The 14,426-nt window shown below is 31.1% G+C and overlaps 1 non-coding gene across 1 annotated transcript; it reads left to right on the forward strand.

Annotated features, from left to right (window-relative positions):
* The first annotated feature begins 14,197 nt into the window (after positions 1–14,197).
* On the forward strand, positions 14,198–14,338 carry LOC126265468 (U4 spliceosomal RNA). Its single transcript, XR_007547951.1, has one exon. It is a non-coding gene; the product is annotated as a U4 spliceosomal RNA (small nuclear RNA).
* The last annotated feature ends 88 nt before the right edge of the window (positions 14,339–14,426 follow it).

A 14,426-nucleotide genomic window follows, 5' to 3' on the forward strand; every position in this document is an offset into this window, starting at 1 on the left:
GAATAAACTTAATTAAATTTTTCATTTTTTAGTCTACAATAAAACTATTTATTTTGGTACTACCAGACTTATCTAAAAATAACTGGGCACATCAAAACAAATTCATTATATGTATCAATTGCTCTATTTTGATCCTAAAAAATGTAAAAGAACCAACAGTAATTTTATAAATGTAATATGAAAATATATTTTAGTACTGCAGTACCAAATTTGTTTAAAATTATATGTTTGTTCTCCTGATGTGAATAAACTTGATTAAATTTTTTCATTGTTTTAGTCTACAATAAAACTATTTATTTTGGTACTGCCAGACTTATCTAAAGAAAACTGGGCATATCAAAACAAATGCATTATATGTATCAATTGCTCTATTTTGATCCTAAAAAATGTAAAAGAACCAACAGTAATTTTATAAATGTTATATAAAAATATATTTTAATACTACAGTACCAAATTTGTTTAAAATTATATGTTTGTTCACCTGATGTGAATAAACTTAATTAAATTTTTTCATTGTTTTAGTCTACAATAAAACTATTTATTTTGGTACTACCAGACTTATCTAAAGAAAACTGGGTACATCAAAACAAATTCATTATTTGTATCAATTGCTCTATTTTGATCCTAAAAAATGTAAAAGAACCAACAGTAATTTTATAAATGTAATATGAAAATATATTTTAGTACTGCAGTACCAAATTTGTTTAAAATTATATGTTTGTTCTCCTGATGTGAATAAACTTGATTAAATTTTTTCATTGTTTTAGTCTACAATAAAACTATTTATTTTGGTACTGCCAGACTTATCTAAAGAAAACTGGGCATATCAAAACAAATGCATTATATGTATCAATTGCTCTATTTTGATCCTAAAAAATGTAAAAGAACCAACAGTAATTTTATAAATGTTATATAAAAATATATTTTAATACTACAGTACCAAATTTGTTTAAAATTATATGTTTGTTCACCTGATGTGAATAAACTTAATTAAATTTTTTCATTGTTTTAGTCTACAATAAAACTATTTATTTTGGTACTACCAGACTTATCTAAAGAAAACTGGGTACATCAAAACAAATTCATTATTTGTATCAATTGCTCTATTTTGATCCTAAAAAATGTAAAAGATCCAACAGTCATTTTATAAATGTCATGAAAATAAATTTTAGTACTGCAGTACCAAATTTGTTTAAAATTTTATGTTTGTTCTCTTGATGTGAATAAATTTGATCCTAAAATATGTAAAAGATCCAACAGTAATTTTATAAATGTGATATAAAAATATATTTTAGTACTACAGTACAAAATTTATTTAAAATTATATGTTTATCCTGATGTGAATAAACTTAATTAAATTTTTCCATTGTTTTAGTCTGCTATAAAACTATATATATTTGAAAATACTATCACAATAATTCTACATTGTCTACAATAATTCTTCCCCTTCACTTTTTAATTTTATATTTCATAAAAATAAGTACGTACTCCATAAAAATAAATTCATAAAAATACAAAACGATACTTTTATATATCTTATAATTGTTGTTTAGTTCAAGAACTTTGGACGGACAATTCGAACGTATCCCAGGTAAAATCTCCTAAAGCCGTATCCAGTACAGTTCCATCAAAAAGCTCGTTAAAAACAATAGATTTGTTACCATCGTAACTAGATAGTAACAGGTAGTTTTACAACAGAGACCAAAATCCCAACCATCGAGGGGACCCATTACTTTACCGTAACAATTACTTTTTGACTTATTGATGTTTGTATAGTGGCAGGTCAGGATATATTGCTTCGTTTTGTAATCCTTCTTAATTGGCTGCTATTGATTAATTGACTATTATTTGTGGAATAATTTTAAATGTATTAAAACAAGAATTGTTTTTTGAAGACAATTTGGTCGAAAATCAATTGAATTACTATATTTTTGCCTTTTGATGAAGTACTTAGTTATAACTTCTATTGAACATAGAAAGAAAACTGCCTCTAACAAAGTACATTCACTTCAATTCAATACAATTGTCAAGTCATGTTTCTAAATCAAATCAATTGTTCCCATCCTCAATAAAATTACTCGAATTACGCCCATCGAACATATTTTCATTCCTTGTATGGCGGTTTGCAAACTCTGCTTTTAGCAAGGTTAATGGTGTCCGTGTGTTGTCTTCTTATCTGCACCGTTTCCGTCCATGTTGCATCTGCTTTTTGCACAAGGAGCAGCATCTTCGGCCACCTGTTCGTGGTACGCCCATGGCGATGGGTGGTGAGCAGGTGGCCGAGGGGTCCAAAGAGAGAAACAACAACGTTCCTCGAACTACCTGGCTAACGCACAGAGGGATGCCACAACTATTTTCAGGCAGGGGAAATGTTATTGAATTTTACTCGAAGACTGCCTTCAAAAGTGACAATTACAGATGTTAAAAACGTAACAGAAACGAGAGCTGGAATCAATTATGAAGTCGAAAAATTGGAAAGCAGTTTCAGTGATTTTATCCCTGTGTGCAGTGGTAGAGCGTAGGGGCCTAAGGGCCGGCGGGCACTAGATTTCGCGGTTGGCTTAGCCAATGAACCGAGCTGGAATAAGAAACGACCGTCACAAAAGCAACATCCGATCTCGGCTTCGTCCCTACCTGCTCCTTTTATGTTATACGTTAACATTGTCCGACAGAAAATAAATCTTTTACAATATTTACTGTGATTTAGGTTTAGCCCTTAAAATTCTACAAGGGAATCCAAACAAGTTAATTTCTGATAAAAAGCAGTTCTAGAATAAAAATCTTATTTTCTTGTGCTTATTCTACTTAAAAGTTTGTAGAGATATAGGTCTGAAATTTTTATTATCACTATAACTTGACTTGAACTACTTTTCTAATTTACTTTGAACAAAATTTTATATCCGGTTCCGCTTAAAGCGAATTATTTTCAATGAATTGTATATTTTTGGATTTTTAAATTCTACATGTAATAGCAAATAGTAATGTAATAGTTTTTGGATTACTAATTTTGTTTCTGTATTGATTATCTAACTAAAATGGCTCTAAAACTACTAATTTAAATGTTGGAAAGTTAATTTTCATCATACACGTTATACAGGGACCATCCTTGAAGAAGCCATTGTTAGCCATTTATACAGGATGTTCGTTAATTACGTTTTATTTTGTACATCTTAAAACATCAATAACTTATATGCATATAACCATATATACGGTATTTTAATAATGATTAAATTGAATATTAACGGTTTTACCAAAAATGCGAGGTAATATTGTCATACATGGTACACTACTAACAGTAAACATACGGAAATAATCGTTATTTTTACATTTTTTATAAAATTTCTCATAATATTCATTTTATATATAAGGAATGCTTCTGATGAAAATAACAAGATTATTGATGTTTTAGTATGCATAAAATTAAACGTAAATAACGGACACCCTGTATAAAATTTGGGAATACTAATAATGGCTAATTATAGGATGGACGATATTTAACGTGTATGCTGAAAATTAACTTTCCAGCATCAAAATTGGTCTTTTAAGCTAAAACATTAGTGTCAAAAATTTTGGAAAAAACTGAATAACTCGAAAACAGGGGGTTTAGGTAAAATATTTGTTGTAACCATTTTATTTACAATTATATGTTAAATTTCAAAATCCAATAACATAATTTAATAATCCATTGAAAATAACAATGTTGATGACTTAAACGTAAATGACGAACACTCTGTAAAAAATTTGGAAATACAAATAATGTCACATTATAGAATAGACCTTATTTAATGTATATGTTGAGAATGAACTTTACAGCATTAAAATTTGGTGGTTTTACACTCCTTTATGCTAAACCACTAGTGTCAACAATTTTGAAAAAAAATGAATAACTCAAAAACTTTTGGGTTTAGGTAAAATACATAGTGTAGCCATTTTATTTACAATTATATGTTACATTTAAAAATCCAATAATATATAGGGTAATCCATTGAAAGTAACAAAGTTGATGAGTTAAACGTAAATGACGAACACCCTGTATAAAATTTGAGAATACTAATAATGACTCATTACTGGATACATCATATTTAACGTGTATGCTGAAATGAACTTTCCAGCATTAAATTTTGTTGTTTTTAGAATCATTTAAGCTAAACCATTAGTGTCAAAAATTTAAAAAAAAAATGAATAAATCAAAAACTGTTGGGTTTAGGTAAAATACATCATGTAGTCATTTTATTTACAATTATATGTTAAATTTCAAAATCCAATAACATAATTTAATAAGATTTCCATATTAATAAGTGAATCACTCTGTTCTCAAAGAAAATTTTAAAAATTCGTTAATTATTAAAATAATATAAGAAAATAGAATATAAATAAAATTTTTATTTTAAAAATAATATTCCTGAAACATAAAATAAAAATAATAGAAAATATTTTTAGTCAATCAATTAATTAATTAATCCATTTCAAATAATTAATTACTTAATTAGTCAACAATTCGAAGAAAATTTTAACAATCCATTAGTTTTAGATAGTAGATAATACTTAAAATAAAAATAATATTCTTGAAACTTGTACCAAAATACGAAACAACATTATAAACAAGTAAACAATGACCATACAAAATAATAAGAAATTTTTTTAATCAATCAATAATCTATCAAAGTTTTTGAATAAAAAAATCAATAACTCAAAAACTATTGGGATTATATAAAAGTCGTATGAAGCCACCTTTTTTACAATTATATATAAAATTTAAAAATCCAAAAATATATAGACGATTGAAAGTAGCAAAATTGATGACAGTTGAATTTTTTTCAAAATAAATTAGAAAAGTAGTTCAAGTCAAGTTAAAATCATTATAAAAATTTCACTTCAATATCTTTTTCGGTATATAAATTTCTAATGAATAAGTTAGGTGATTCACCCTGTTTTTTTTAAATAATTAATTAGTGAATTAGTTAACATTTCGAAGAAAATTTTGAAAATACATTAGTTATTAAAATAATATAAAAAATAGATCAATAATAATCAATATTAAAATAAAAGTAATATTCCTGAAGCTTGTACCAAAAAACGAAACAACATAATAAACAACTAAAAGATGTCAAAAATAATAAAGAATCTTTTTTTAGTCAAATCAATCTATCAATTTTTGAAAAAAATAAAATATATAAATAACTTAAAAACTGTTGGATTTATATAAAAGACATAGGACAGCTATTTTTTACAATTATATGTTATATTTAAAATGCCAAAAATATACAGGGTATTTCACCGAAAACAACAAAGTTGATGACACTTGAAATTTTTTCAAAATAAATTACAAAAGTAGTTCAAGTTATAATTGTTATCAAAAATTAAAATCAATACGTTTTTCGGTTCTTCATAATCTTTTAATGAGCAACACTCTGTATAGTATATATTACCTCTACTCTATGTATTCCCAAAACAGCAATCCCTCCATTTGACATAATTCTTTATTGTGAGGTTCCTTAACTTATATTCAATACGGGCATGAAACCAGGAGAAATGGAATTTCACTCAGGTAGGCAATAAACAACGTTGACAGGGGGAGAGGGAGAGACAGGTATATAAGAAAGAAAACAGACACAGGTGTATCAAACTGCTAAACTAAATTTTTACACTCGGCTGATTCGGCATCAATAACAGGTGGACGTGTTGACTTGTTTGGTGCAAGATTCCTTTCAATAGAATACCTCAAATTTTGCTGTACATACAAATCTAAATTTATAGAGAAAGCGCAGTTTAAATGCGAACAAAAAAAAGTTTTGAATCGGCTCGATCAGACGAAATTGAAAGGACCAAAAGCGAATGAGACGTGTTCACGTTGACTGAATAGGTTTCGATAATAATCATCTGAAAGTTGCGTTGTATGGCAACATTTTACCGGCGCACTGTTCTACGTGTACGTACAATAATTACAGGCTGCCACAATTTAATTGGGAATTGTTGTGTAAACAGGTTATTCAACTTGCAGTTTTCGAATAAAATTGAAAGTCACGATTCGTATTAACGCAATACTCGTAAAAAAAAATTATTTACTTCGAATGGCACACCGCAAGAGATTTGTGAGAGCTGGATCGAGATCGACGCTCAGAGAGTGGGCTTGAATCGTGCATAATAACACTTTAGATTCATTCGGATGAATTGAAGGGGAATTGTAAAAGGTCCACGGGCAACTTTTTATCTTTGAAAGTGACGCAGTTCTCGTATGTGCCTTGAAGCCCAAAATCTGGATGGAACCACGAGAAAATAGGCTGCAGAAGTTGAGTCACACAAGAGGTGGTCATCCCCGCCAATAAGTAAAAGCTGACGCAACCTTTTCCTCTTAAACTCAGCTTTGGTGTTGCACAATGTTGCAACTAGTACAACAATAGTCCTGCATCCAGTTTTCCCCCGATAATCGGCACAATTTTTTACCTCGTTCTCACCCTCATAACGTCTCTAGTCTGGCGGGATCGTAACGTTTTCAATGCGGGTAGTCGTGTGACGATCTACTATGACCCAGCGCTAGAACGAGAGGAGCCAGTAATTGGCTCAATTGGTGCAGTCACGAACGGTCGCGTGTCCCACATGTCTCTTATTTATTTGTACACATCACTCATCGCGGGCCCTCGACAAACGTGCATTCACTAAGATAAAACGAAACTCATTTCAATTTTGAAATGACAGACGTTCACGCAGATTCGTTCGACCAGACGCTGATTGAATAATTTACGAATCTTAAGTGATTCATTGACGATTTCGTCAATCGTTTTATTGAAAATATCATCACTGCTTAAATAAAATCTAAAGACAAATTTAATATAAATTTTGCAATGTTTAGAACCTTCAGATTTTTTTGCTAGATGATAAACTGAAGACACATATTGAATCTCGATGATATTTCGAGAAATTGAAATCCTTTAAAGGAGTGTTAATAAATAAACATGCTGATCCTAGTAATTTATAGGTTAGGCTACAGTAAATGTTGACATTTATTTTTTTTTTCTTCACTTGTTTATGCTTATTTCAATAGGTTTGTTTTCCTATTTCCTCATTCTCATCCTTCTTCGTTTTGTTTTTTGATTAAATTAGTTTTTAGTTGAATTAGTTACATGTGTTTCCTTCTCTCATCTCCCTCATCATCTTCCTCTTATTTTTCGGCCACAACTACTAATCTCCTCATGCATTCTGTTTCTTTACTTGTTTATGCTTATTTCAATAAATTTCTTTTACTATTATATCATTATTATCTTTGTTCTTTATGTTTTTTATTGAATTAGTTACTATAAGTGTTTTTCCCCATTTTATATCTTCTCCCATCTCCCTCATCATCTTTTTCTTATTTTTCGGCCACAACTACTAATCACCTCATGAATTCTGTTCTTATTTCAATAAATTTCTTTTAGTATTATTTCATTGTTATCCTTGTTATTTATGTTTTTTTATTGAATTAGTTATTATAAGTGTTTTTCTCCATTTTATATTTTCTCTCATCTCCCTCATCATCTTCCTCTTATTTTTCGGCCAGAACTACTAATCATCTCATGAATTTTGTTCCTTTACTTGTTTATGCTTATTTCAATAAATTTCTTTTAGTATTATCTCATTATTATCCTTGTTCTTTATGTTTTTTTTTTATTGAATTAGTTACTATGAGTGTTTTTCCCCATTTTATATGTTCTCTCATCTCCCTCATAATCTTCCTCTTATTTTACGATCACAACTACTAATCACCTCGTGCATTCTTAGTTTATCTAGTTAATATAAGTGTTTTTCCCCATTTTATATCTTCTCTCATCTCCCTCATCATCTTCCTCTTATTTTTCAGCCACAATTACTAATCACCTCTTGCATTCTGTTCTTTACTTGTTTATACTTATTTCAGTAGGTTTCTTTTGCTATTACCTTATTGTTATCCTTGTTCTTTATATTTTTTTGATTGCATTAAATACTTTCTTCTCTCATCTCCTCCATCATATTCCTGTTATTCTTCGGCCTGAACTACTAATCACCTCATTTATCCAGTTTCTTTACTCATTTATACTTAATTCAATAGGTTTCTTTTACTATTACTTCATTGTTAATCTTGTTCGTTATGTTTATTTATTGAATTAGTTATTTATAAGAGCTTTCCCCCATGTTTTCTCATCTTCCTCATCATCTTCCTCCGTCCATAACTACTAATAATTTGGAGCATTCTATTTCTACTTATTTTAATAAGTTTCTTCTACAATTATCTTATTGTTATCTTTGTTCTTTAAATTTTTGGATTACATTAGTTACTTAGAAGTGTTTTTTCTATTTTATATCTTCTTTCATCCTTGTCCTTTAAGCTTGTTGATTGTATTAGTTACTTATAAATGTTTTCTCTTATTTTATATTTCTTATAGTTATCCAAATGCTTTTATTTTTATAATCTTAAGCCAATACTAATATTTGACATAGAATCTTTACAACAAAACAATTAAACGAAGAATCTCTCTATATATCAGAAGTCTTAAAGACTAAAGAAGTCTTTGGAAGCGTTTTAGAGTCATGGTGGAATCCGAATTTCATTCCGTCATTTCATCGAATGTGCATCGTTGTTTAAATAAAGTCTAGTGACGATTTTAATACAGAAGTTTCAAATTTTGTACTGAAGGCACATGTTGAAGCTTAAAGATAATTCGACAAATTTGAAAAGCCCTAGAGGAGTGTTAATATGCTAAATAAACCTAATGATTCTAGAAACTAATAGGCTAGGTTAAAGACAGTGTTGACATTTGTGCAAAGCAGTAGTAAAACTAAAATGTCCAGATCTAAGGGGAAAAGTATAGAAAACGTAATTTCACAATGAGTTAAAACGGTAGTAAAGTTATTTTTAGGCAACACAACAACCCAAGGAAGACGCTTTCACGTGGCTTGTCCCGCACATGAGTCAGTCGAGCGTACGCAACGGAGAATAATCGCGGAGGGGACGAGAAAAGAAAACGAAACAAATGATAATAAAAAAAGGGAACCGCGTCGACGGCGTAGAGCCGAGCATATGCGGCGAAATCCAGCGAGCGTAGCAACTTTCGTCGTGAAACAAAAGAAATGACTGTTTGCCCGACTTGTGGGAGTGGATCAGTTCTTTTGCACGCCTTTGTAACTAACTGTTCGGGCAGCCCGGCAGGACAAATGAACTGGTTGCACACGGGAATTTAAATTATAGTTCGGTACGAATTGATGGTCGAGGAAGCTTAGATCTCTTATCTGTTTCGTTATGTCTATGCATGTTAGTGTAGTACCTGTGTGTGTGCTTCCATAATGATAGGGAAGGCTCAGCTCAATCTCAGTTGCCATCGCGACTATGACTGTTGTGCTGCTTTGGTAACTTCTTCAGGTTCAGCCCAGTACCATCATTGATGCTTGTATAAATGCGGGTCTGAAGGAAAAAAGGGAAACGGAGTTTCAAAAAATGAAAGTTGACCAACTGGCTCCACAATGCATCGTTGAAAAGTGAAAACCTTATCCAAGCAGCACTTACACTTAAGCCATACCCCAATTAATAAGCTTGGTTACCAGGCCAGTAAATTTATGCGTGAGAAATGCCGCAATCCAACAAAAAATAATTCGAGCAAATCGTTTAATAATTGCTTACCTACAATCTGATTAACTTAACTGGAATTTCGGTAAAAATGTGTGAGATTATCCCAGACTTGCTCGTGTGTGATAATAAATAACTATAAATATACCTAATAAAAGTCAATTTTAACTAATAACAAGTATGTTAATTGCACACTAAATCATGTGAGTGAATTGGTGATATATCAATTATCTCGGTGCATACTTAACCGTTTCATTACAGTGACAATTTCTTGAAGTGGAAGTAAACAAAACCGGTCTGTTTCAAGTCATCCTGTCATAAATTCAAGTTTCCATCCAAGCGTCACGTACTTTTTCCGATAGCATAATTAAATAATAGCGGATACTCATTCAATAACAATAAAAAGACAAAAAGTATTGTAGGGTTATTCCACGCCATCGTTGATGATGCTGATTTATATTAATGGGGGTGAAATCATAGTTAATTCACCCGCATGCCTCCATAAATGACGAGTCATTAATTGGCGATTGAACACTTTCGTTTATCAACGCCCCAGTTCCACAGCCAATTGATATCAAGTGCAAATTGATTTTTTGTGATCACCCCCATGTGGTTCTAAAACTGGGGGTGGATTTTACGTGGACTGAACCTTTGCAATGTACCGACACTGTTCCAATCCAAGCTCACTCTTCCCATGTTGTCAGTCATTAAAGGTAAAGGCGGCGAATAGGATGTTGTTCGTGATTGTTTGAGCCACAAAAAGATCTATAATGAACGTTCACGGCAATCTCCCGGATCGTTTTTCTTCGTCGTACCTCCCTGCCTCCTGTCCATCTCCCCCATCATCTTCCTCGTATTCTTCGGCCGCAACTACTAATCACCTCGTGCACTGCGGTTTTTGCTGATACAAGACATTAACTCACTTTCATCTGGTGTCTAGGTACACCATTAAACTACCATTTTATGCGCCATTCTGTTCTGGTACTTTGTCCGCGATAATTTATCGATGTGGATTGGGATTTTTATCAATTACTACTGCGATTGAACATTCCACTAATTAAACTGATTGCATGCATGTTCAGTCTAATGATTTCTGCATATTTGTCTCTTAATGGCTCCTCAAGTTGGATCTCTCCATATACATTCGGTTTCTTTACTTATTTATGATTATTTCAATATGCTACTTTTACTGTTACCTCATTGTTATCCTTGTTTGTTGATTGCTTTGGTGTTTTGCCCCATTTCACTCTATGTCTTCTCAAACCTCACCCATCATCTTCCTCTTATTCTTCGGCTGCTTCTATTATTATTTATACTTATTTCATTATGTTTCTTTTACTATTACATAGTTGTTGGTTAATTACTTCCCCTATTTTATGTCTTCTCTCATCTCCCTTAACATCTTCCTTCGATTCTTAGGTCGCAACTATTAATTACCTCATGCATTCGGTTTCTTTACTCATTTATACTACATTTCAGTAGGTTTCTTTTACTATCTTCTTAATGATATCCTTGTTTTTTGATTGCTTTAATTACTTACTTGTTTATCTCCATTTTATACCTTCCCCAGCTATCTAAATACACATTTTTTTATCTAAAATCTTATTATAAAACATAAGATCTTGAGTAATATTAACGTTCCAAAGAGAAACCGCACAGCAAAACAATTAAACGACGAAAATCCCTTCAAATCATAATTCTTAAAGTCAAAGGCCCTCCGCAGAAGCATTACAGAGTCACGGTGGAAGCTTGATTTGCATTTTCCCTTGTTTGCGGTCGACAGTCGAACAATCATTCCGCAGAACATCGATTGCAAATTAAAGTGTTCCACATCGGACCTTTATTCTCGATGCCCACTTCACCTTCCGGCATTTCATCGAATGCGCATCGTTACTGGAACGGTGTGGGTTTATTTGTTCGATTTGATTTCTCATCTGTCCGGCGGTATAATAATCGCAGCGGTACGAACGCAACTTTCTACAGGTTTACGGTAAACATGGTAATTTCCTTTTCCTGATCGAATAAATTTGAAAAACGGCAAGTGTGACCTGAGTTACACTTGACCTCCCCCAGGTTGCTCGCTCACCTGCGGATGCAACCGACGTGGTTGCCAATTCTTTGTTCGGCGAATGTTGGGGGGAAATCGAAAATAAAAATAAGTAAAATGTAGAAAATAACGTAATATTTTTTTTATTGTCTTTTTAGTGTTGGATTACGGTATTTTTAATACTTTCGTCACAGGTTTTTATAATGTTTTATGTTAAAATAAACATTCAGTATGTTCTCCAAGACTAAAGTGATAATTTATAAAAACGTATTAGTCTCATTTCTATCAAGAGTATATTCATCCATATGTATAGTTGGTTACCTTTAAATGGAAATAGTTTGGGTAATGTAGTTTTAACGATGTATGTAATTGCTATAGCTGTTTGTAAATGCACTCAGCCCATAAACTTGGTAACTTTGATAAAAATATGTTGAGGTTTATACTTTTATGATGTGTATAATTATTTATTATCACGTGATAATGTATAATATATTAAAACTATACCTAATAGAACGCAATAAAATGGAAATAAGAATTTTAAGTGTTTATATATTAATTGTAAATCGATTAAAAACATTTGTACAACATTTACATTAGCATTAAAATTTACTACTACATATCTGATGCAACTATAGTCTATATTCCTAAAACTATCAGTAGAAATCAATGACTCAATAGCGATTATAAGTCAAGGTTTTTAATGATTCACCGGTTTTCCTTACACCTACAATTTCCAAGCGGTGTATTCGACCACAAGACCGAGAAATCTTCGAAATTGATGATGGCAACGCCGAACGGATGCAAAGTTGCTAGTGGTAAATGAATGATGGTTGTCGGGCTTTGTAGTTTGAGGGGCCCTGCTTGAAATCATGACTCGCACCAGGTAAGGGAGGTACAATGAAAACAAAAACGTAAGGTACACGGTACCAGTGAATCACACGGACCAACGGACACGGCCGTTGGAAATTATGGGGCTTTTGTCGCATCAAATCCGATTAAAATTTATTTACATCAATTCCACACTGCTTTAGATTGTGTGCTGATGGTTTTGGTGAATGTAATCATAATAATTAATCATTTTATTTCGGTGTAATAATGTCAGCAAGTCCCTGAGTCTAAGAGGAGAGACATTACATGTATATTGTTTTTTTAATATAGTCACTTAGTGTTATTAAAAATCTTAAATACAGTTAACTAAAAAACAAGCAATCTTTGAAAATATATTATTTTATGGTAAAATTCGTCATATTTTAGATTAAAAATATTTCTTTAAAATTTTGTTGTGTTTCGGTTGATTTTCAAATTGCGGCGATTCAACGGTCGCCTTCATACAGTCTCCAATGAACCAACGGTCAGCGAAGAATGTTGTAAAATAACCTTGAAACGGCTCAGAGTTCTTTTATTAAACCTCAACTACCAGCGACTCTCAACAAGTCACTAGGAAGCTTATACTACATATTTTATACAAAAACCAATGGGTAAGAGTACCAATACATTATTGGTTACACTCAAAGCCAAAACATCATGATGTTACTAAAATATTATCAATCACAATAAGTCAAGTTACTTATTTAAACTCAAAAATAATGTTACTTATAAAAGTAGTAATAAAAAATGTTGTCTAAACAATACAATTATTTAAAACCAATTTTCTAATATTAAATACTAAAAGTAGAGAGTTAAATGAATTTAAACAATTATAAAATTTTATGGTTTTCTACTTGATTGCCTGCATTTATCTATATTTTACCTCTGTGATTTTTCGTGGAAACAAATGTTAACGCAAATGTTCTACCATTAACATTACCCATAAATTTTAATAGATATAGTATACGTAAACTATCTATATACACATGATTTCTTCGCACATTTAAATTGCTACCCAAGCTCATTGATTTCACTGGTTTTGAAGTGAAAACATCTGAGAACATCTATCGTAGTTGCGATGTAGTGTGTTGGTTTAAATGAATGTATGTGAGTATTTATTTAAATATTCTTATAGTTTATTTTTTTATAATAATATATTAAATAAACCATGATTTATATGTAACAAGAGGTAAAATGGGTAGTAATTTTGGAATGAACTACGGAGAATAACTGAAAAACTATTGAGTTAGAAAATGGTGAGCTAGTTTATTAGTAATTACAAGTAGAATGAAAAAATCCAAAAATGTACAGGGAGTTCCAATAACAATGTTGATGTCAATGAAATGAAAATTTGTTTAAAATAAATTGTTCTAAATATTGCTGTTGCCTATAAATATCTAAAGAGTAAGTTAGGTGAGTCACCCTGTATATCAGTTATTAAATAAATATTTAATTTTAACTAATTATAACAGGGTTTTAATTCTGTAGTTTTATCAATTTTGTAAAAATTCCTATTAATCAGATTAAAATAAATTTTAAATCAAACAAATTTAAAATAAAGAAAATCTTCTTTAAGAAAACTGTATTTTATCCTATAAAATTATAATAAATGAGTGTAAGACTCAACAAGAGATGTCGCTGTGCAATAACTTACCGCTGTTGGTTCAAACCTAATGGTCAAATAATTCGAGAAAACAAAATTCGTCAGCTTTGCGCAGAGGCATTATCGTAACCAATGAGGTTTATCCGAGGTGCGATTATTGCTAGTTGAAAACTTTAACCAATACCCCGCCATGTGCACGTGAAATACCGTGCGCTACGGCAATTTTTGGAAGCCTCTAAGGGGGCCTATTAAAATAATTAAACAAAAATATTTTATTCTCTATATGTCCCCACTCTAATGTTCATTAGAGACCTTTTTTTTTAAGGATAAGA

Source organism: Aethina tumida, chromosome 4 (assembly GCF_024364675.1).
Source record: "Aethina tumida isolate Nest 87 chromosome 4, icAetTumi1.1, whole genome shotgun sequence".
NCBI lineage: Eukaryota > Metazoa > Arthropoda > Insecta > Coleoptera > Nitidulidae > Aethina > Aethina tumida.